The sequence below is a fragment of the Gorilla gorilla genome, chromosome 9 (genome assembly GCF_029281585.2).
Source record: "Gorilla gorilla gorilla isolate KB3781 chromosome 9, NHGRI_mGorGor1-v2.1_pri, whole genome shotgun sequence".
Classification (NCBI taxonomy): domain Eukaryota; kingdom Metazoa; phylum Chordata; class Mammalia; order Primates; family Hominidae; genus Gorilla; species Gorilla gorilla.
This window is the reverse complement of record NC_073233.2, coordinates 105360832-105380385: the sequence shown is the minus strand read 5'-3', so window position 1 is coordinate 105380385 and position 19554 is coordinate 105360832. Positions and strand designations below refer to the sequence as shown.

Genomic DNA, 19554 nt, shown 5'->3' with positions numbered 1-19554 from the left:
GCCATGCATTGATGTCTGCACATTTGAGAAAGTAGGCATCCATTCCTATATTTACAGATTAGTGTCAGTAGGAAAAGCCCTTCAGCCACATCTCATCCAGAGATTGTGCTCAGAACATCTAGTATGATCTGTGAGTAAGCTTGCTGCTGACGTCCTTGGACATGCTGTCATGGTGTCTGAGTCATCAGGTAGGTGAATCTGACACCTGGGTGCACAGGGCTGCTCCTGTACTTTGGGCTCACTGGAGCCTGGGACCACAAGGACCAGCCTGGAGATTTAATCTGCAGGTGCTGGTTTGGTGCCTAGGGTAGGGGCTTTGTCAAGGTTGAGTCCTTTTGGACCTGCCTACAGTCTAGGCATGCTGGGCCTAACCTAAAGCCTTCAGACACTGCATCAGTTCTAGTACCCAGACTGGCCTGAAGCTTGGGTCCATGGTGGCTGGCCTCGTGCTTGGCTCTATTGGAATGGGCCTAGACCCAGGATCTGCTGGGGCCTGGGATAAGATATGCTACCTGGCACTAAGCAGGCATGAAGCTTGCAGGGGCTAGCCTTGAGCTTGGGTCCATATGTATCAGACAGCCTGCACTAAGGTAGATCTAGAGGCTGACTGGTCTGTGGGTGCCAGCTTAAAGTCTAGGGCTATAAGCATCAGTTTGGCACTGGGAGAGGCCTGAAGGCTGGGGCCAAAGAGGCTGCCTTGTTGCAGGGGACTGTCTGGAGCCTTGGTTGAGCCTGGAGCCTGAGTCCTCAGAAGCTGGCCTGGAGCCTGGGGCTCTGGCACTTCCTTGAGTGGGCCTGGAGCCACTAGATCTGGACAGGCTTTTGGGTAGGCTTGAAGACTGAGGCTGGGGCATCAATTTGGAGTTTAAGGGGATGGCTTAATATGGATACAAGCATGGAACCTCAGTACACAGATGACATCTTCAAGCTAGGTTTTACTGTTGTGGCCTTGGTGTGGGTTTCATCGCAAAAACCAGTGCTCACTTTGTTCTCCTTCCCTCGTGGGAAACATGTCTGTCTCAAACTGTGTTGCACGTGTTTGATGGAGGGGTGACTTTGGTAATGTAAAATTGTCCTTCCTACTTCTTCAATGCACAGTTCTTTATTTTTGTGTTTTAGCCTGGTGCTATAATCTGTCATGTGGATTCCTTAGCTCTTGTGAAGGTATTTTAGCATGTGAACGGTGATTCAAATTGATATTTCTGCTAGGAAATGAGTACTGAAAGTCTTATTCTGCCATCTTGCTGAAGTCACTCACTAGAATTTTTAAGTGTGATAGTGGTATAAGACAATGAAAACTAATGTCTTTATTTTTAGTGATGTGTGACAAAGTATCAAAATAGGTATAATTTACTTTGAAAGGTTTCAAGAAAAGAGAAAGTATGAGAGAAAAAGATGAAAATATGGCAAAATGTTAAATTATTAATTTTGGGTAGTAGATGTATGGGTGTTCATTGTCCTGTTTCTTATACTGAAAAATGTATAGTCATATTGTTTTGTGGGGACAGAGAGGGGAAGATACAGATTGGCGAGGGAGTGCTGGACAGTGGAGCATGTTCATTGCTTATGGTATCCATCATTCCCTTTACCATCTTCATTTGTATTCTAAATTGTTTCCTGAGTTGAGGTTGGATTCCAGGTTGAATGCTAGGATATGTAGGTTGTTGTTGCCTATGAAGCCATAGGTTGTTTAAACAAACTTTGTTATGGGCTGTGTCACTATGGAGAGGCTGCAAGCTATGGTGGATCTTGGTTTCAGCTAGATCCGTGGGTAACTACACAAGAAGATCACCATACCATTGAATGACCTGAACTTAGTTCTTACAATTATGGGTTTATACGAGTTTCAGTAGTATGTTCTTCTGTCTTCAGCTTTTTTAAGAGTTTCTTATTTTTGTTGAGATTTTATATAAAGAGGAAAAAAAAACTAGTTCAAACTATTGCTAAAATGATTCAGGAAAAAAATAAAACCCTTTGTAAGTCTATTTCTTATCAAAGCAGTTGGCAGAATCAGGGTCATCTTTAGAAAATACTAGACTTGAGAAAAAGTCATAAGAAAAAAGGAATTTGGAGCCAAAATATAAAGAAGACCAAGTCAACTCCTAAACAGAGAATAACTTCCCAAGAGCAATAATTGAATGAAGAGAAGTACAGATGCACAGAACAAGGGAAGTTGGTGGCTAAGATTATGAGAATGATCTCATCACTAGATGATGACTGTTATGACTTATAATATGATGACATATTACAAGTAGTTTTTCTAAACAGAACATCTAGCCAAGAATAATCCTCTTTAAGATCTTTAATCAAAAATATTGGGGGATATATTAATCTAAAAATAGGGCTTTTTTTTTTCCCCTCCATTCCATGCTACCATGCTACCAGTTTATGTTTAGGGAGCTCCATGGAATAAGCTTACCATACCAACACATCCTGAAAAGAGAATTTCCTTCTCAGTTAATTCAACTTTCAAATCAACTAGTCTCTTGAAACCTCACCAAAAAATTTGAGTTTTTATAGGCTTTCCTCAATAGGAATTTTATCTCTTATCAGTTTAACAAATTGATGACTCGTAAGAGATTATCAATTTGCTTAAATTGAAGCAGAATGGGATAGCACTTACAGCATTTTATAATTATTTTTATATGAAGTTTACAAATGATTTCTGTGTTATTTATATCCTTTAGTATAAATACTTTTTAAAAATGTTAATCAGTACTCTATTGTAACTTCAATGGTGTTTTACATGTGCAATTTGGCAGTAGGAGATACAAAACAGTGATGGCAATTTAGGTGTGCTGAAAACAGTTTTTACTATAATTGAATAACAAATGTAAAGGTAATATAATTCATACCTCAAACAGTAATTGTTTAGAAAATATGAAATAAAAATACTATACATCATAACTCTAGGATACATCTAAATTAGTATACTTAATGAGAAATTGATAATATTAAATGTTTACATACCAAAAAAGTAGAAAAATTAATGAAAAAAGTCTACTATTTAAGAAATTATACCCTTCAAAATAAGTTCAAGGTAAAGTAAAAGAAGATAATGATAGAATTAATCAAATATAAAATAAATATGACAAAGGATCAACAACTTAAAATTACATTATTGGGAAAAATAAAGTGCATAAAACTAGTTAGAATTTTTTATGAGTGAAAAACATAATGAAATAATGTTAGGAAATAAAAGCAGATAAAGCCAATATTTAATATATAATAAAATATTCCAAATAAATGTATGCCAATGAAATTGAAAATATTCATAGCTACAGAGAAATCTTAGTATTCTATTGAGTGAAATCTTAGTATTCTATTGAGTGAAAAAAATAGTTATGGAGTAAGATTTATACTACATCATAATGTATATAAATTTAAAATATATATGTAGAAATCCCAAGATAATCTTTAAAAATATATGACCAGTTAAGGGTCTCTGTCTAGTACAACAGCATGGGTGATTAAAGCAAGAGTCAGGTAGATTTTTAGGGAGATTGTTGAGGTAAGAATTTGGTATGAAAATTTATAGCACAAAACAGGGCTTTGAGAAAAATCAATTACATGTGTATTATGAATCAAGGAGTATACACTTTTCAACACAGTGTACCTGTGGTGCATAAGCAATTTTAAAAAAGAAACATTAAAATTTCCAAGCAAGACTACCAGTAAGTGCACACTAGATTCCATGGGACCCTAATTCTTGGAGAGGTTTACAGGGGGATTAATCAGGGCTCAGATAAGAATGGAATACTGGAATAGAGAGCTAGAAGAGCTTACAGAGGCCTGGGACTGAGGCTCTGGAACTAAGGGAGTATGTACAAGGCATGGATCTGGGTTTTAAAATAGTAAGCACTGAACTCAGAGAGCAGCTCTTGCATATCTTCGTGTAAAAAGATATTCTGCAGAAATCTTTGATACAAGCCTAAGATGGTATACTCACAAAAAGAATTACATCTTATTGTTAGCAGTTGACTAGAGTTGAACCTGATTAACGCTGAAGTGGTTAATATGGGGAATGTGAAGTTCTCTAATATAAAACCAATATGTTAGAATCATTGGCCTCCTACCCAAGGAGGTACTTTTGAACAAACTGAAGGACCTGAGGCAGTTGGAAGAGAAAGTTTCAGTTAGATGAACAGCCAAAGGGCACCCATATCAAAGTCCAGGGGCTGAGCTGACTTCAGTTGAGAATTCTACCCACAGGTAGATGAAATACGGTGTCCCCAAAGCGGGCCAGCAAAATGAGTCAGTAAGAAGTAGAACTTCCATTCAGGGACAGAAGTCCTGGGAAGTTTCCACGTATACTCAAGAGGCGCAGGCTAATGGTATGTGAACTTCCCACAAAGACTGCTAGGTCTGAGAAATGTTATCTTGCAGTGCTTGTTTCTGGAATGCAGCTTTACCCATCATCTACAAAAGCAGCTCTTTACAAAGTCCTCTTAAGCATCAGTGGGGTTGTTAGATTTGTTCCTCTTCATGGAATGGTTTGTTACCAAGAGAACTTGGGTCCTTTTGGCAGTCTGGTCTCACACACAGACCTAAGACGTCCTCTAATTTTTTTGGAATATTCTTGGTGCTTTTCCCCTAAGGATCAAGGCTTTGAGGGCTAATCTGAAATGTTATTCATGGAAAAGCCCTGAGTCTTCGGTACCCCCAGAGAGTGCCACATTCCTATTTATTGATTGATTTCTCAGTATATAATCTTAGGTTAAGGATTTATTCTAAAGGTCCAGGGCCACTTTCGCTTCCAACCACAGGTCTCACATACATAGAACTTAATATTTACAAAGCTAAAAAGAAATATGGTCAAAATATTAAACAATGTGATTAACATTGTTGCTACAACGGAATATCAGATTAGAATCTGAGCAGCCAAAATGCAAAATATGTCACCAGAAATTGTAGGGCTTTTTTCAGAAAGTAGAACACACACCATTTTCTCAGTGGGAAGAAAGTGACTAGTACTTAAACTCATTTTTTACAAGGGATCTAATGTACAACATTGGAACTACAAAGTAGATAATGGATCTTATCACCTTTATAGAGCAAATGCAGAATAAATTTTCATATGGCTGTTTTTGTTAATGGTTCTCAATAAAAGCTAAGGTTATGATAAAAGGCAGCTCAGTGAAAGAGAATTTATAAAGTGATGAGCTAACAGAGCATTGCCCTTCTTCTGATACTAAAAAATTGCAGGGTCCTAATCATTTATCTTGTGTTTGAGAATCCTTATAGACTCTACTAAATCATATCTACTTAATTTATTTGAATATTGGTGAGAGTTTTAGAAAAATGTGTAACAGTTTACCATAGCAGTGTTGACTCTGAGGCAGGGGTGGGGGTCAGGGAGACAAAGATTATGAGAGAATAGTGGAGAATTATGTGAGAAATTTTAAGGAACACATGTGAAGGGGTAGGCTCCAAGCTCTTAAAAGGAGTAAGTACCCTTAAAGGAATGCTATTTCTTCCTCAAAGAATAAAAGAAAGAGAAAATGTATGATAATCTTTAGAACAACTTGAAATGGAGACCAGGATGTCATAAATTCACATTTGCTTGTGTTGCCTCATCACTAATCTTTGGAGAATAATGTTGGGAAGTTAAAGTTAAAGGCTGGAAAACTGGAAAAAAAAAAACAGAATCTTCTAGTTTGGGTTGTGTATTCTCTCTTAAGCTCAGGTTTGGGAAATGTCAGTTCAGTGTTTTTTTCTCTCTTTAAGAGATTGCATTTTATTTTGTTCACCTATACGATGTCTTGCTTGAATTGGATAAATAGATTTCTAGGATATTAGACAACTTAGAAATAATTCTATGTATTTGGATGAAATGGTTATTTACATTCTGACTATGTTCATGAGAATGTAAGCTTCATGACATTAAGGATTGTGTGTGTGTGTGTGTGTGTGTGTGTGTGTGTGTGTACAGCTGCCAGCACAGTTTCTAGATATTTTATAGCACATGGTAGATACCCAGTATAAATTTGTTGAATACTTGAATTAATTCATACAATACCCTCCCAACAAATTGAAACCCAATATTTACTTGTGCACCTTTATTTTTATTTTAGTTTTGTCATGTATCCAGATCTCATTCTTCTGTTCTCAACTTTCATTTTATGTTTATAAATATTTCAGTATTTTTCATCAGGGCATTGCATTGCATTAATAACAGGGTTCTTGATTTTTGCATGAAACGCATTAATGCAATATAATCATTTAAAATGATCTAATAACTTTTTAACAGTACACTGTTTTGAGATCACATTTAGAACAAAAGTATTCTTTTTTTAGTGCTGCATCATGCTTATATGTTTTTGTGCTTTTATCAAAGTTGAATAAAGCTTTAAAATGTTTTCACTGAATTGCTAATTTATGATTTCTGAAATCATTACTGTTTATTTTACCAACATTTTTAAGTTGAAGCAGCCATTCAACTCTAGAGTTCTTTTTAGAAAAAATAAAGAATACAGATGATTGTGTAATACACAAGTTCTCTACTAAAAACAAATGATATTCTCAAGTTAGGGTAACTATTATATTTACACAAATATGTGCACATGCTCCAGTGAAACCCCAAAAGATAGTAGAGTATAATCACCGAGGATGTTACTGTATTTTAGCTGCCATGGAAATGCACCTTTTGGATATCATTTAAGAGAAACTACTGTAGGAAGCATAAGAAATGACAGACCCAGCTTCCATATTATTGTATCCAACACCACATTTTTTTTGTACCAAGGCCACATTTCCCTTTGGCTGCCCCTAGCCAATGTCTGAGCATGGTAGCTGCACAAGTGTTGACCAATTGTTATGAAGTGTGGGACTCCTCTAATGGGAAATTTTGGTTAGGAGACTCTCTACCAGTGTGGCTAAATTTTTCTAAGAATTGTGCTTTAATTTGAAACTCGTCCTACCCATCCTCCTTTCTTTCCCTTGTCCTTGCACAGGTATCAGACCTACATTATATCCTGAGTTCCCCTGATTGGCTTATCCTTTACAGAAATCACCCCCTTGAAATCTCTTGCATGTTGTGTTAGTCTACTCTCATGCTGCTAATCTAGAACTACCCAAGACTGGATAATTTATAAAGAAAAGAGATTTAGTTGATTCACAGGTCAACCTGACTCAGGAGGCCTCAAGAAACTTACAATCATGGCAGAAGGGGAAAAAAACACATCCTTATTCACATGGCAGCAGCAAGGAGAGGTACATAGCAAAGTTGGGGGTAAAGCTCCTTATAAAACCATTAGAACTTGGAGAACTCACTATCACAAGAACAGAATGGAGGTAACCACCCTCATGATTCAACTACCTCCTGCTGAATCTCTTCCATGACATGTGGGGATTATGGGAACAACAATTCAAGATGAGATTTGGGTGGGGTCATAGAGCTAAACCATATTATCCACCACTGGCCCCTCCCAAATCTCATGTCCTAACATTTCAAAACACAATTACGCCTTCCCAACAGTCCCCCAAAGTCTTCCCTCATTCCAGCATTAGCTCAAAAGTCCAAGTTCAAAGTCTTATCTGAGACAAGGCAAGTCCATTCTGCCTATGAGCCTGGAAAATCAAAAGCAACTTAGTTACTTCCTAGATAAAATGGAGGTACAGGCATGGGGTAAACACACACACTCCAAATGGGGGAAATTGGCCAAAAAAGAGGGGCCCCAGGCCCCAGGCATGTCTGAAATCCAATAGGACAGTCATTAAACCTTAAAATTCCAAAATGATCTCCTTTGACTCCATGTCTCATATCCAGGTAATACTGATGCAAGAGGTGGGGGCTCCCATGGCCTTCAGCAGCTCCACTCCTGTGGCTCTGCAGGGCATAGCCCTGCACTGGGCTGATTTCATGGGCTGGCATTGAGCGTCTACAGCTTTTCCAGGCATCCAGTGCAAGCTGTCAGTGGGTCTACCATTCTGAGGTCTGGAGGACAGTGGCCCTCTTCTCATGGCTCCACTAGGCAGTGCCCCACTGAAGACTGTGTGGAGGCCCCAACCCCACGTTTTCCTTTCGCACTGCCCTAGCAGAGGTTCTCCATAAGGGCTCCACCCCTGTAGCAAACTTCTGCCTGGACATCCAGGTGTTTTCATATGCCCTCTGAAATCTGCAACCTCAATTCTTGTCTTCTGCACACCTGAAGGACCAATACCATGTGGAACTGACAAGGCTTGGGCTTGCACTCTCTGAAGCCATAGCCCAAGCTGTACCTTGGCCCTTTTTAGCCATGGCTGGAGTGGCTGGGACACAGTCCTGAGGCCACAAACAGCAAGGGGGTTCTGAATCTGGCCCAGGAAACCATTTTTCACTCTTAGGACTCTGGGCCTGTGATGGGAGGGGCTGCCGTAAAGGTCTCTGACATCTCCTGAAGATGCATTCCCCAGTATCTTGGTAATTAACATTCTGCTTCTGATTACTGATGCAAATTTCTGTAGCTGGCTTGAATTTCACCCCAGAAAATGAGGTCTTATTTCCTACCACATGGTCAGGCTGAAAATTTTCCAAACTTTTATGCTTGATTTCTTCTTGAATGCTTTGGCACTTCAAAATTTCTTCTGCCAGATACCCTAAATCATCTCTCTCAAGTTCAAAGTTCCATAGATCTCTAGGGCAGGGGCAAAAGGCTGCCAGTCTCTTTGCTAAAGAAAGAATCACCTTTACTCCAGTTCCCAACAAGTTTCTCATCTCCTTCTGGGACCACCTCAACCTGGACTTCATTGTCCATATCACTATCAGCATTTTGGTCAAAGCCATTCAACAAGTCTCGACTACATTCCAAACATTCCCATATTTATATTTATTATTAGCTCTCCAAGTCTCTAGGAAGTTCAGAAGTTTCCCAAATTTTCCTGTCTTCTTCTGAGCCCTCCAAACTGTTCCAACCTTTGCCTGTTTCCCAGTTCCAAAGTGACTTCCATACTTTTTGGTATCTTTATAGCAGTGCCTCACTCCCTGGTACCAATTTAGCATATTAGTCTGTTCTCATGCTGCTAATAAATAACAGGCTGAGACTGGGTAATTTATAAAGGAAAGAGGTTTAACCGACTCACAATGCAGCATGGCTGGGGAGGCCTCTGGAAACTTACAATCACGGTGGAAGGGGAAGCAAACATGTCCTTCATCACATGGTGGCAGCAAGGAGAAGCGCAGATGAAAGCGGGGGAAAGCCCTTATAAAACTATCAGATTTCATGAGAACTCATTCACTATCACAAAAACAGCATGGAAGTAACCATGTCCATGATTCAATTACCTCCCACTGGGTCCCTCCCATGACACGTCTGGTTTATGGGAACTATAATTCAAGATGAGATTTGAATGGGGACACAGCCAAACCATATCACATGTCTAATTCCATTTTGGCACATACTTCTTGGAAGACTGAAGTGACATCATCTTCTAAGTTTTAATGATAATGGGAAGGAGAAGTTAGTGGAATATAGAGCCATTTTGTGAAAAATTGAGATCTTCAGAGCATAAAGCAGCTCAACAGGGAGGAACTTAGGGACATAACATTTTACCCTCGATTTCTTCCCTCATTTCTGACAATTCCCAATGGCAGAAGCTCACTGAAGCCAGCAGGTGAGGCAGCCCATTCATGCTATTCTCATAGGCCTCCAAAGGTAGAAGAATTGTAGAGAAGGAGAGAAAACACATCTGGAGAACCACATAGAAGACACTGAGTTCAGCACATAAAAAGGGAGGTAGAAACTCCCTTAGGAGTTAGGGAGTAAAAACTGTCCTTCTAGTAATTTTTTATTTTTCCCTTAGAGTATGAAATCATAAGCATAAAATTGTTCTGTCACAGGACCCTTGGGGTGTTGCTTCACGTGCTAGAAACCTTTTTTGCTGGTGGCGCCTTTGCCCCAGTTTTGCCTGGACCTGCAGGGCTTGTTCCATCCACTCTGCCTGGCAGACTGCGCTCAGCTCAGCTTACTGGTCTGGATCCCATGTCTGCCAAGGCTGAGCGAGGTGCAGAGACGCAAAGGTGCATGACTGAGCGAGCGCAGTGTCTGGCCTCTCAGTTTCCGCAGACACACTGGCTGCGGTGGGGCAGGCCGCTCTAGGTGCTGGCTCCCTGCGAGGCTGCTGCTGCTGGAACAGGTGTACTACAGTCGACTTCCTCTGCTGGCACTGGGGAATGCAGTGGCTCCTGGAAGCTTGGAGACAACAGGAACTGAAGAGCTCCAAAGAAGGTATCACAACCCTGGCTCAGGGAGCTCCTAGGTCTGGTCTAACTGAGGGGCCGCAACTCTTCTCTCCATCTCTCTTCTCTCCATCTCTTTTCTCTCCATCTGTTTTCTCTCTCTTGCTCTAAACGTAGCAAGTGAGGGGCAGAGTGAGTGCTGATTGGTCCACGGGAGGCCATGGCGCCTGGGAAATAAGTTCTCATTCCCATCCACGGAACTGGCATCTTGGGCTTCTAGGCTTCAGGCTGTCCCAGGCCTGAAGGTGGGGCTTCACTGGGGACCCGCCCCTTTCTGCCCAGGAACCATCAACTGGCTGTCCACGATGCCCAGGCTTTTCATGCCGAGGGGTGCCTGCAGGCCTGCACCAAGCTGCCCTCAGCCCCACTTCAGCCTCTGGCCTCCCTCCCGTGCTCATCGGTGCCCAAAGTCCGGAGGGGGCCGAGGTGGCAGGAGGTTGGCATGTCAGCGCTGCCCCCAGTTTGCGCACTCCTGGCCAGGTCGTGACAGCACCTAAGCTCAGCCTCAACTTTACTTAGAAATCCGAACGGGTGCCAGGAGTGGGGAGATGCTGGGTAGCAGGGGCAGACATTTCCAAAGCTGTGAGGAGAGGGGATGCATACCGGGCCCCTGAGAACAAAGGAATCCCCAGATCCACAGCCGCAGTTGGGTGGCTGCAGCTGCGCCCAGGAGGGTGGGGCTCCCACCCTTCCAACTCAGAAGAGGGTGGGGCTCCCACCTGTTCCCAGCTTCCGCCAGTTCCGTGGAGTAGGCAACTTTGGCCATACCTCCCCTGCTGCAGCTGGCATCTTGGCAGCAGCCTCTCCAGAGGGGACACTGCTGCCATCAGTTCTATGTGGAAAATACATTAGTTTCTTGTTTAGCTGCTCTGTATCTATTTTCTTTCACTCTTGTAAATAAAATTCAATTCCATTGAGAAATAACTTCTCCAAATTAGAAAACGAATCCATTGTAATTAGACAGGGTTGATTCCACTTCATACCTCCTGACATGTGGAGGCAGCTTACGTGTCTCAGGGATCACCAATAAGAGTGTACCATTCTTCCATTCTAGGACCATGGTAAATGATTCAGAGTTGAATAAGATCCAGGAAAGATAATGAGATTTAATTCTCAAATTCTTTTGCAACTAATGTAAAATAAACCATTTCCTTCTATTAGTGCTGTCAATTGATGAGAGGGCCTACATGGGGGAAAATGTGTCTGAACATGGACCTAACAGAGTAGAAAGGAGAAATGAGAGCTGGAAGGGGAAGTGTCTTGAAAATATTTATTATCTATACAATAATGCCTCACACAAGAACTACACCTATATCACTTTTTGGTTAATTGATTTTTTCCCTCTGCTTTGGTCAATGTGGGCTGAATCTTGTAACAATTAATCTGATCTTTTCAGGATTCTTCTGGGTACAAATTTGTACCTAAATGGTTATAAGTTGTCCTAACATTTCCTTAAACACTGGACTGCATTTTCAAGAAACTCAAAGATTGTAATGACTAAGCAAAAAGACTCCAAGAGAATTATCAAGACAAAGCAGTTCCACTGGGTCCTGGAAATGATTCTCTAACAGCTAAGAAACATCCATAGCAGCATGCTACTACAAGTAAAGTCAATTAAGTTTTTCTCTCCATCATTTCTGCAATGTCATCCTGATATCCAGATTTAGTTAACCGGAACCAGACCACACTTAAGAGACCTGCTCAGATAGCCAATGAGAACTGTTGGCTTCTGGCTGCCTCACCATATTTGTGACCATTCTGCTAGAACAGATAAAACATGCTTTTCAAATTGCTAATCTCTGCAACTTAACAAATATTGAGTGCAATATTTTACTTTGAGCAAAAATCATGATTTATTTTGTTATTAAGAAAATTACACTTAAGATACTGTATTTTCTGCTGTGAATATTATCACACAGAAGAAAATGGGCATGTTATTTATACTGTAATGGGCAAATAGCAAAGAAAGCATAGATAAGGAATACAGCTAATTAAATTTGTCTACATATTCCCATTTTCTTTTGTGTTTCCCTGTGCAGAAGAAGTTGGAAAATAAATAGATACATTTCCATGTATTTCGAAGTGCTTGAGTAAGAGACTGGATGTTTTATAACCCAAGGTAAAGAATGATGCCTTGGAAAGACATAGAGAATTTTATCTGTACTGAAAGAAAGGGTTACTCTCACAGTAATCCAAATGAGGGATAAATATAGTATGAACTAAGGGATATAGCCCTGGAGATTTGAGAAATAGTTGAAGTTAAGATACTGATTGGATATAAAGAGTGAAAGAGGCACAATAATCTGTCCTTGATCGGGCACGAGGAGTTAGTACAGTTGCAGGTATTGGTTAATGAATGGTTGTGGGGGTAAATAAAGAAAAAAGCCAGATATATTTTCTTTATACATTTGTGTAGATGATGCTGTTATCTGTTAGAGGTGGATTGTCAAAGAAATACAGATTTAAAGAACAAAGGGGAAAAAAATCCTTAAAAGTGAAGTCAAGGCTTGGTACTAAAATAATATAATTTTAGAACCTTAAAAATGTATACTCAGTCCACTATAAAATAGAAGACAGTGGAACTGTTGAATGCATACCAACTAAATTCAGTCATTGGCAATACTTCTAACAGAGATTGAAAAGAATAACAAAACAATGGGGAAATCATTTTGGAGATTTTACTCACATGGTCAAGATATTTTGATTTTGGATTTAATTTCTTTGGAATTAAATGTCTTAGAAATTTAATTTGTGAGAAGATATAATATTCAAATTTTAATTTTACCTGAGAATTTGATAATGGAAGAGGGAATTACATTCAAATTTTGGGCATCTCTATTTTGACATTTTATTATGGAAGCATCTTGTCAAAATGTAATCTTATTGCAGAATTTCTTACTCTCTCTAGAATGATGTAACTGGTTATAATTTTTGACTGAAAATAGAATATAAGTTATCAACCTTGGGTGCAGAATGATTTAATCAAGTTTTTCTCCTGACTTGTTTAATATTCTATAATGAAGAAAATAAAATGTTATGCAAAGGTTCCAAAATGTATTCTGATAAACTGCTTGTCTCCTTAGACTGATTGACTAAAATATTGTTATACACAAATGACAAGAACAATTATCTAATGCACTATAAGGGGGACGCCCTCTGCCTTCTACTCATTCCTCCCCTGGGGTAGAGGAGTGACTTATCCTGACTAGTAAGATTAGAGAGAGAAATTTGAAATCTGTAGTCTGGTGCATTTATCCTTCTTCTGCCCACAGTATGCATATGTTCTGGTCTGTGCCTTCATGACAAGGGCAGGCTTCCCACTCAGGAAACCCTACACTTTTCCAGTCCTGCTTATTACCGGGTAGGTAATTGTGACTAATTCTGGTGTCTTGTATTATAAGACTGCTTGTCCAGAGATTAAATCATAATTTTTAAAGTTAACATTTGTGCCTTCATACTTTTATCCTTTCTTGTTTATCTTATAAATCAGGTTAGCCATTTTGGGGCAAAAAAAAGGTGCCATTAGTTGGGGCCCCACAAAACTCTCCAAAAACTCAAAGGAAATAGTTTTTAGAAATTATCTGGAAACATAGAGATAAAGCTGCAAAAATGAAACCGAATATTCACCTTGTATTTTGTTTTGCTTCTCTCATTTTATGTTAGTCTTTATCTTTTCCTCAATAGTCATAATGTGAAATATTTAATATTGAATAAGCCAAGGAAGTTTTAAAATCAAGTAAACAACACAAAAAATTATTATTCAGTATGTGTATGCTATGTAGTAATTCATGTTAATTCAACTTCTTAATATTTTATTTTGTAATGAAATGTGGTTGATATCACTATGCTCATACATGCAAGAACACAAGAAAACACTTCATTGAGCTTCAAAGATAAAAAGACTAAGCTTGAAGACAAGTTTGAAACATTTTGAATGTAGAAATAATGGGGATTTGGTGATGATTTGTTATGTAGCCAGAAAGAAGGTTGTGGCGAGGATGACAAAAGGACAAGGCAGAAATAAAGAGATACAGCATATATATATCCTGTGACTTAGACATACAAGTTTGCAAGGCAAAAGTCTTCACTAGGTCTATGAAACCGCTCTCATTCTTCATCTAACAACCATGTTTCTAGTGAATAATGTACAAATAGTATAGACAGTATTCATTTAAAGAGAAGAATATAATATGTTTAACATATTTAAACTTTGATAACTTGGGGAGTAGTATGCTGGAATTCCCTGTGCTTGAACAAGTGAATAAGTATAGTGAGATCCTATGTTTCAGATGCTTCCCAGAAATATTTGAGAGGACTATGTTGTTTTATTCATATTTTATAAATCTGTTATCTGAAAATATTTGTGAAAAATGGCACTGATGGAAGTGTCATACACTGTTATCAAAGTTACCTGTGAATCTGGCTCCATATAAGATCTACTGAATAAGAATTCTGAGGTTGCAGCTTCAGAATTTTTCTTTTTTTTTATTCATTATTATTATACTTTAAGTTTTAGGGTACATGTGCACAATGTGCAGGTTAGTTACATATGTATACATGTGCCATGCTGGTGCGCTGCACCCACTAACTCGTCATCTAGCATTAGGTATATCTCCCAATGCTATCCCTCCCCCCTACCCCCACCCCACAACAGTCTCCAGAGTGTGATGTTCCCCTTCCTGTGTCCATGTGATCTCATTGTTCATTTCCCACCTATGAGTGAGAATATGCGGTGTTTGGTTTTTTGTCCTTGCGATAGTTTACGGGGAATGATGATTTCCAATTTCATCCATGTCCCTACAAAGGACATGAACTCATCCTTTTTTATGGCTGCATAGTATTCCATGGTGTATATGTGCCACATTTTCTTTTTCTTTTTTTTTTTTTTTTTTTTTTGAGACGGAGTCTCACTCTGTCGCCCAGACTGGAGTGCAGTGGCGCGATCTCGGCTCACTGCAAGCTCCGCCTCCCGGGTTCACGCCATTCTCCTGCCTCAGCCTCCCGTGTAGCTGGGACTACAGGCGCCCGCCACCACGCCTGGCTAATTTTTTGTATTTTTTTTTTTTTAGTAGAGACGGGGTTTCACTGTGTTAGCCAGGATGGTCTTGATCTCCTGACCTCGTGATCCACCCGCCTCGGCCTCCCAAAATGCTGGGATTACAGGCATGAGCCACCGCGCCCGGCCTATGTGCCACATTTTCTTAATCCAGTCTATCATTGTTGGACATTTGGGTTGGTTCCAAGTCTTTGCTATTGTGAATAATGCCGCAATAAACATACGTGTGCATGTGTCTTTATAGCAGCATGATTTATAGTCCTTTGGGTATATACCCAGTAATGAGATGGCTGGGTCAAATGGTATTTCTAGTTCTAGATCCCTGAGGAATCGCCACACTGACTTCCACAATGGTTGAACTAGTTTACAGTCCCACCAACAGTGTAAAAGTGTTACTATTTCTCCACGTCCTCTCCAGCACCTGTTGTTTCCTGACTTTTTAATGATTGCCATTCTAACTGGTGTGAGATGGTAGGGAAAACTGGCTAGCCACATGTAGAAAGCTGAAACTGGATCCCTTCCTTACACCTTATACAAAAATCAATTCAAAATGGATTAAAGACTTAAATGTTAGACCTAAAACCATAAAAAGCCTAGAAGAAAACCTAGGCTTTACCATTCAGGACATAGGCATGGGCAAGGACTTCATGTCTAAAACACCAAAAGCAATGGTAACAAAAGACAAAATTGACAAATGGGATCTAATTAAACTAAAGAGCTTCTGCACAGCAAAAGAGACTACCATCACAGTGAACAGGCAACCTACAAAATGGGAGAACATTTTCACAACCTACTCATCTGACAAAGGGCTAATATCCAGAATCTACAATGAACTCAAACAAATTTACAAGAAAAAAACAAACAACCCCATCAAAAATTGGGTGAAGGACATGAACAGACACTTCTCAAAAGAAGACATTTATGCAGCCAAAAAACACATGAAAAAATGCTCACTATCACTGGCCGCCAGAGAAATGTAAATCAAAACCGCAGCTTCAGAATTTTTCAATTCTGGATTGTAAAATTGGATTTACAGTTGTTGGGAAGAAAGCACAGGTCTTTTTCAGGCAGAGCTAAGTTTGAGAATTACTGGCTGGCTTATGAATATATGTATAATCAGTAAGCTTCAAATTTACAGGAAAATTTTAATCATCAATATTATCAGAATGAAATAAACAAGTAAGAGTTAAAACCATAATTGTCCTCCCGAATAGTGATCAGAGATAGAGGAGGCTAGAGAGCAAATGTGAATCCAAGCTACTCGTTGTTTCATCCTAGTTTTTCTGATTTAAACTATATGTGGGTCTCACAGTACAAAATTATTTGAACCCAACCAACTCCTTCCTGTCCTCTCTCCCACACAATGGGGTTTTAAACACATAATCAATCTTGTATACTACAATAACATAAGGAAAAGTGATTGGAGTGGAATATGACTCACGAGCAGAGGCGAGCCTTTGGCTCTCAGCAAGTACAGTTTACCCACAGATCAAAAGCATACATTAGGCGAGTTCACATCGAAAGTGCCACTTGACTTTTCCTCATTATCAGAGGTTCACAAAACTTTGCAAAGTGAAACGTATTTCCCACTAAGAGTGGGACGTAGATGGAGATTTCTATGCTTTTTTTTTTCATATAACCAAGAAGCTACTTTTGTGAAGAAAAATTTGACAAATGTATCAGGAACCAGTAAACACCATGAGAAAGAACCTATGTTCCTGATTGGTAGCTTTGTTGGTTCTGCAAAAGAAATAAAAGTTAAAATACAGAAACAAGGAAAGAGGAATGCTATTTTTATGATTGTAGTCATGTTTTGCATTTTACTTATTTTTAAAAGTATATAGTAAGACATTACCATTTTTTAAGCTAGTTGTATTTACTCTTCATTGATGTACTTGAAGATTTAACATGAAAAGGCAAGTCAGTTTTTTCAATTCAAATTGGTTTCCAATGCATCTTTGGACAGTTATTAAGATGAGGATACAGAGTGGAAGCAGAGCCAGGACTGTCAAACTCTGGTTGAAAGCACCACCTACTGGGTACTAGAAACAGCTAATGCTTTTAGCTTTTCTGACTTTAGAGTAAACAGATGAAATATGAATCAAGGGAAAGTTTAATGCACATAGAATTTTGCTTACAGAAGGAAATACCTCCCATATTAGGACTTTATTTGTATTTAACCAAATTAAAGAAAAAACTGGTGCATTATCTAAAGGGTATTCTCTAGTATCCTGCCACAAAAATCGAGCCAAGACTTGGAATCTTTAAAACTATGTAGAGTTACAGTACAAAGCACTGAGGAAAATAGTTTGGCAAATTCATAGAGCAATAAATGTAATAATTCTTACATGTAATAATGTAATAATTCTGTCAATAAATGTAATAATTCTTGAGGAATTTCCAGAATGACAGAAACATTATCGATCATTTGCTAGCTAGCTAGCAAATATTTAATCCTCAAACCACACTATGTGTGCCTTGTATAAATGTACAGAGAGTAATAAATGAGAAATTTTCCCAATACATTTTCATAAAAACAAGTGAAATGTTTTACACAGTACTGTGACTCCTAAATGCTTTCCTTGTCGCTATTTTTGAGTGTTGGAAATCTTTGAAACTCTAAAAAATATCTGGAAAATAAAGATAAATCACAAATGTATTTTAATATGAATATTTTGGGGAGCAATTTGGATCTGGAGTTGACCAACATGATTTGAGGATTTTAGGTATAGCCTAAAATATTATGAACATTTTTCTTTATAGCCAAGTGGAAAATTTATTTCAAATAAGAAATTACTACTGAAAATTTTATCAGTAGAGACTTCCCTGTTCCAGTGTCTATTCAAATGGATTGTGAAACTCTTAGAGAAAATCCGAGCATCACTGAGCCAGTCTCTAATAAGTCAGAAAGATGGAGATTGATCAGTCACTCAATCGGTATTTATTTTGCACTTGGAAGTAATTTGTCCTTACGACGTCTGGGTCCTAAGATCCATTAAGCTTCATCTTGAATGCATAGGGATTACAGTACAGTATCATCCAGAATTTGCTATCTCTTATAACAACTTCCTTTCTTCTATACTCACATTTATGACTCTCTTCTCTCCTAGTCATGTAGTTACAAAGGTAGAAGAAAAAACATAAAGTAGTTAAATATGCAAAATATAAATCTTTTTACCGTTTTTCTCACCTCAAACATGTAACATGCCTCCCTGTAGTTCAGCTAACGTCCATATAAAATCCAAGCAAATATCTATGAGGCAGGTTGCATGCTTTTTCACTTCTCTCTCTTCTCAGGATTTCCTTAGCAGAGGATGCCATTCGCTATCACACCTGCCATTCCAAATCCCACTTGTCATTTTGGTAGCAATTTAGATATCAAATCTTTAAAGAAGTCTTCAGGCGACTACCCTTATTCTCTCCTTCCTGAAACATTCTTTTTATTCAGTGAAATCACTTTTCTTGTTTCCATCTCTTTGTTTCCATTGAAAAAACTTCCTCCTTAATCTCATTTCTAAATTGGGGCTTCTCATGACAAACTGTAAACTCTTTCCCTCAATTATCTTATCTATTCTTATGATTTTGAGTATCATTTCTACATTGATAATCCCCCAATGCATATTGCCAGACTATTCTTCTGTTAAGAACTCGGCACTTTGGGAGGCTGAGGTGGGTGGATCACGAAGTCAGGAGTTTGAGACCAGCCTGACCAACATGGTGAAACCCTGTCTCTACTAAAAAAATACAAAAAATAGCTGGGCATGGTGGTGCGCACCTGTAGTCCCAACTATTCAGGAGGCTGAGGTAGGAGAATCGCTTGAACCCGGGAGGCGGAGGTTACAGTGAACCAAGATTGTGCCACTGCACTCCAGCCTGGGTGACAGAATGAGACTCTGTCTCAAAAAAACAAACAAACCAACATAACCCCCCCCCCCCACAACAAAACTCCAGATACAAATATACAGCAGTGTCAATGATGTCTATATTTTTCAAATTTTGCAGGTATTCCACATAAACCTTTGTATGACTTTTATAACTCTCTCTCCTCCCTCATTCTTTATCCAAATCTGCTTTCCCTGATATTTCTGTCTCTGTTAGTGGTCTGCAATCACTGGGAGGTCCAGAGAAAGAGTCCAAGCATCATCCTTGCCACCACCTTCTTTCCTGCTATGTATCAAATCATCACTAAATCCCCATTATTTCTACATCCAAAATGTTTCAAACCCATCTTCTCTCTGGCTTCCTAATCCAAATCCTCAGAGTAGGTGATTTGTCGTTTTTC

General features: G+C 38.9%; 1 long non-coding RNA gene across 1 annotated transcript in view; it reads left to right on the top strand.

Moving 5' to 3' along the window:
* The first annotated feature begins 4229 nt into the window (after positions 1–4229).
* LOC134759297 (uncharacterized) overlaps positions 4230–19554 on the top strand; it is a 114977-nt gene continuing 99652 nt past the window's right edge. The window contains exon 1 of the long non-coding RNA XR_010135404.1: positions 4230–4334. This is a non-coding gene — a long non-coding RNA (uncharacterized lncRNA). The remainder of the gene's footprint in view (positions 4335–19554) is intronic.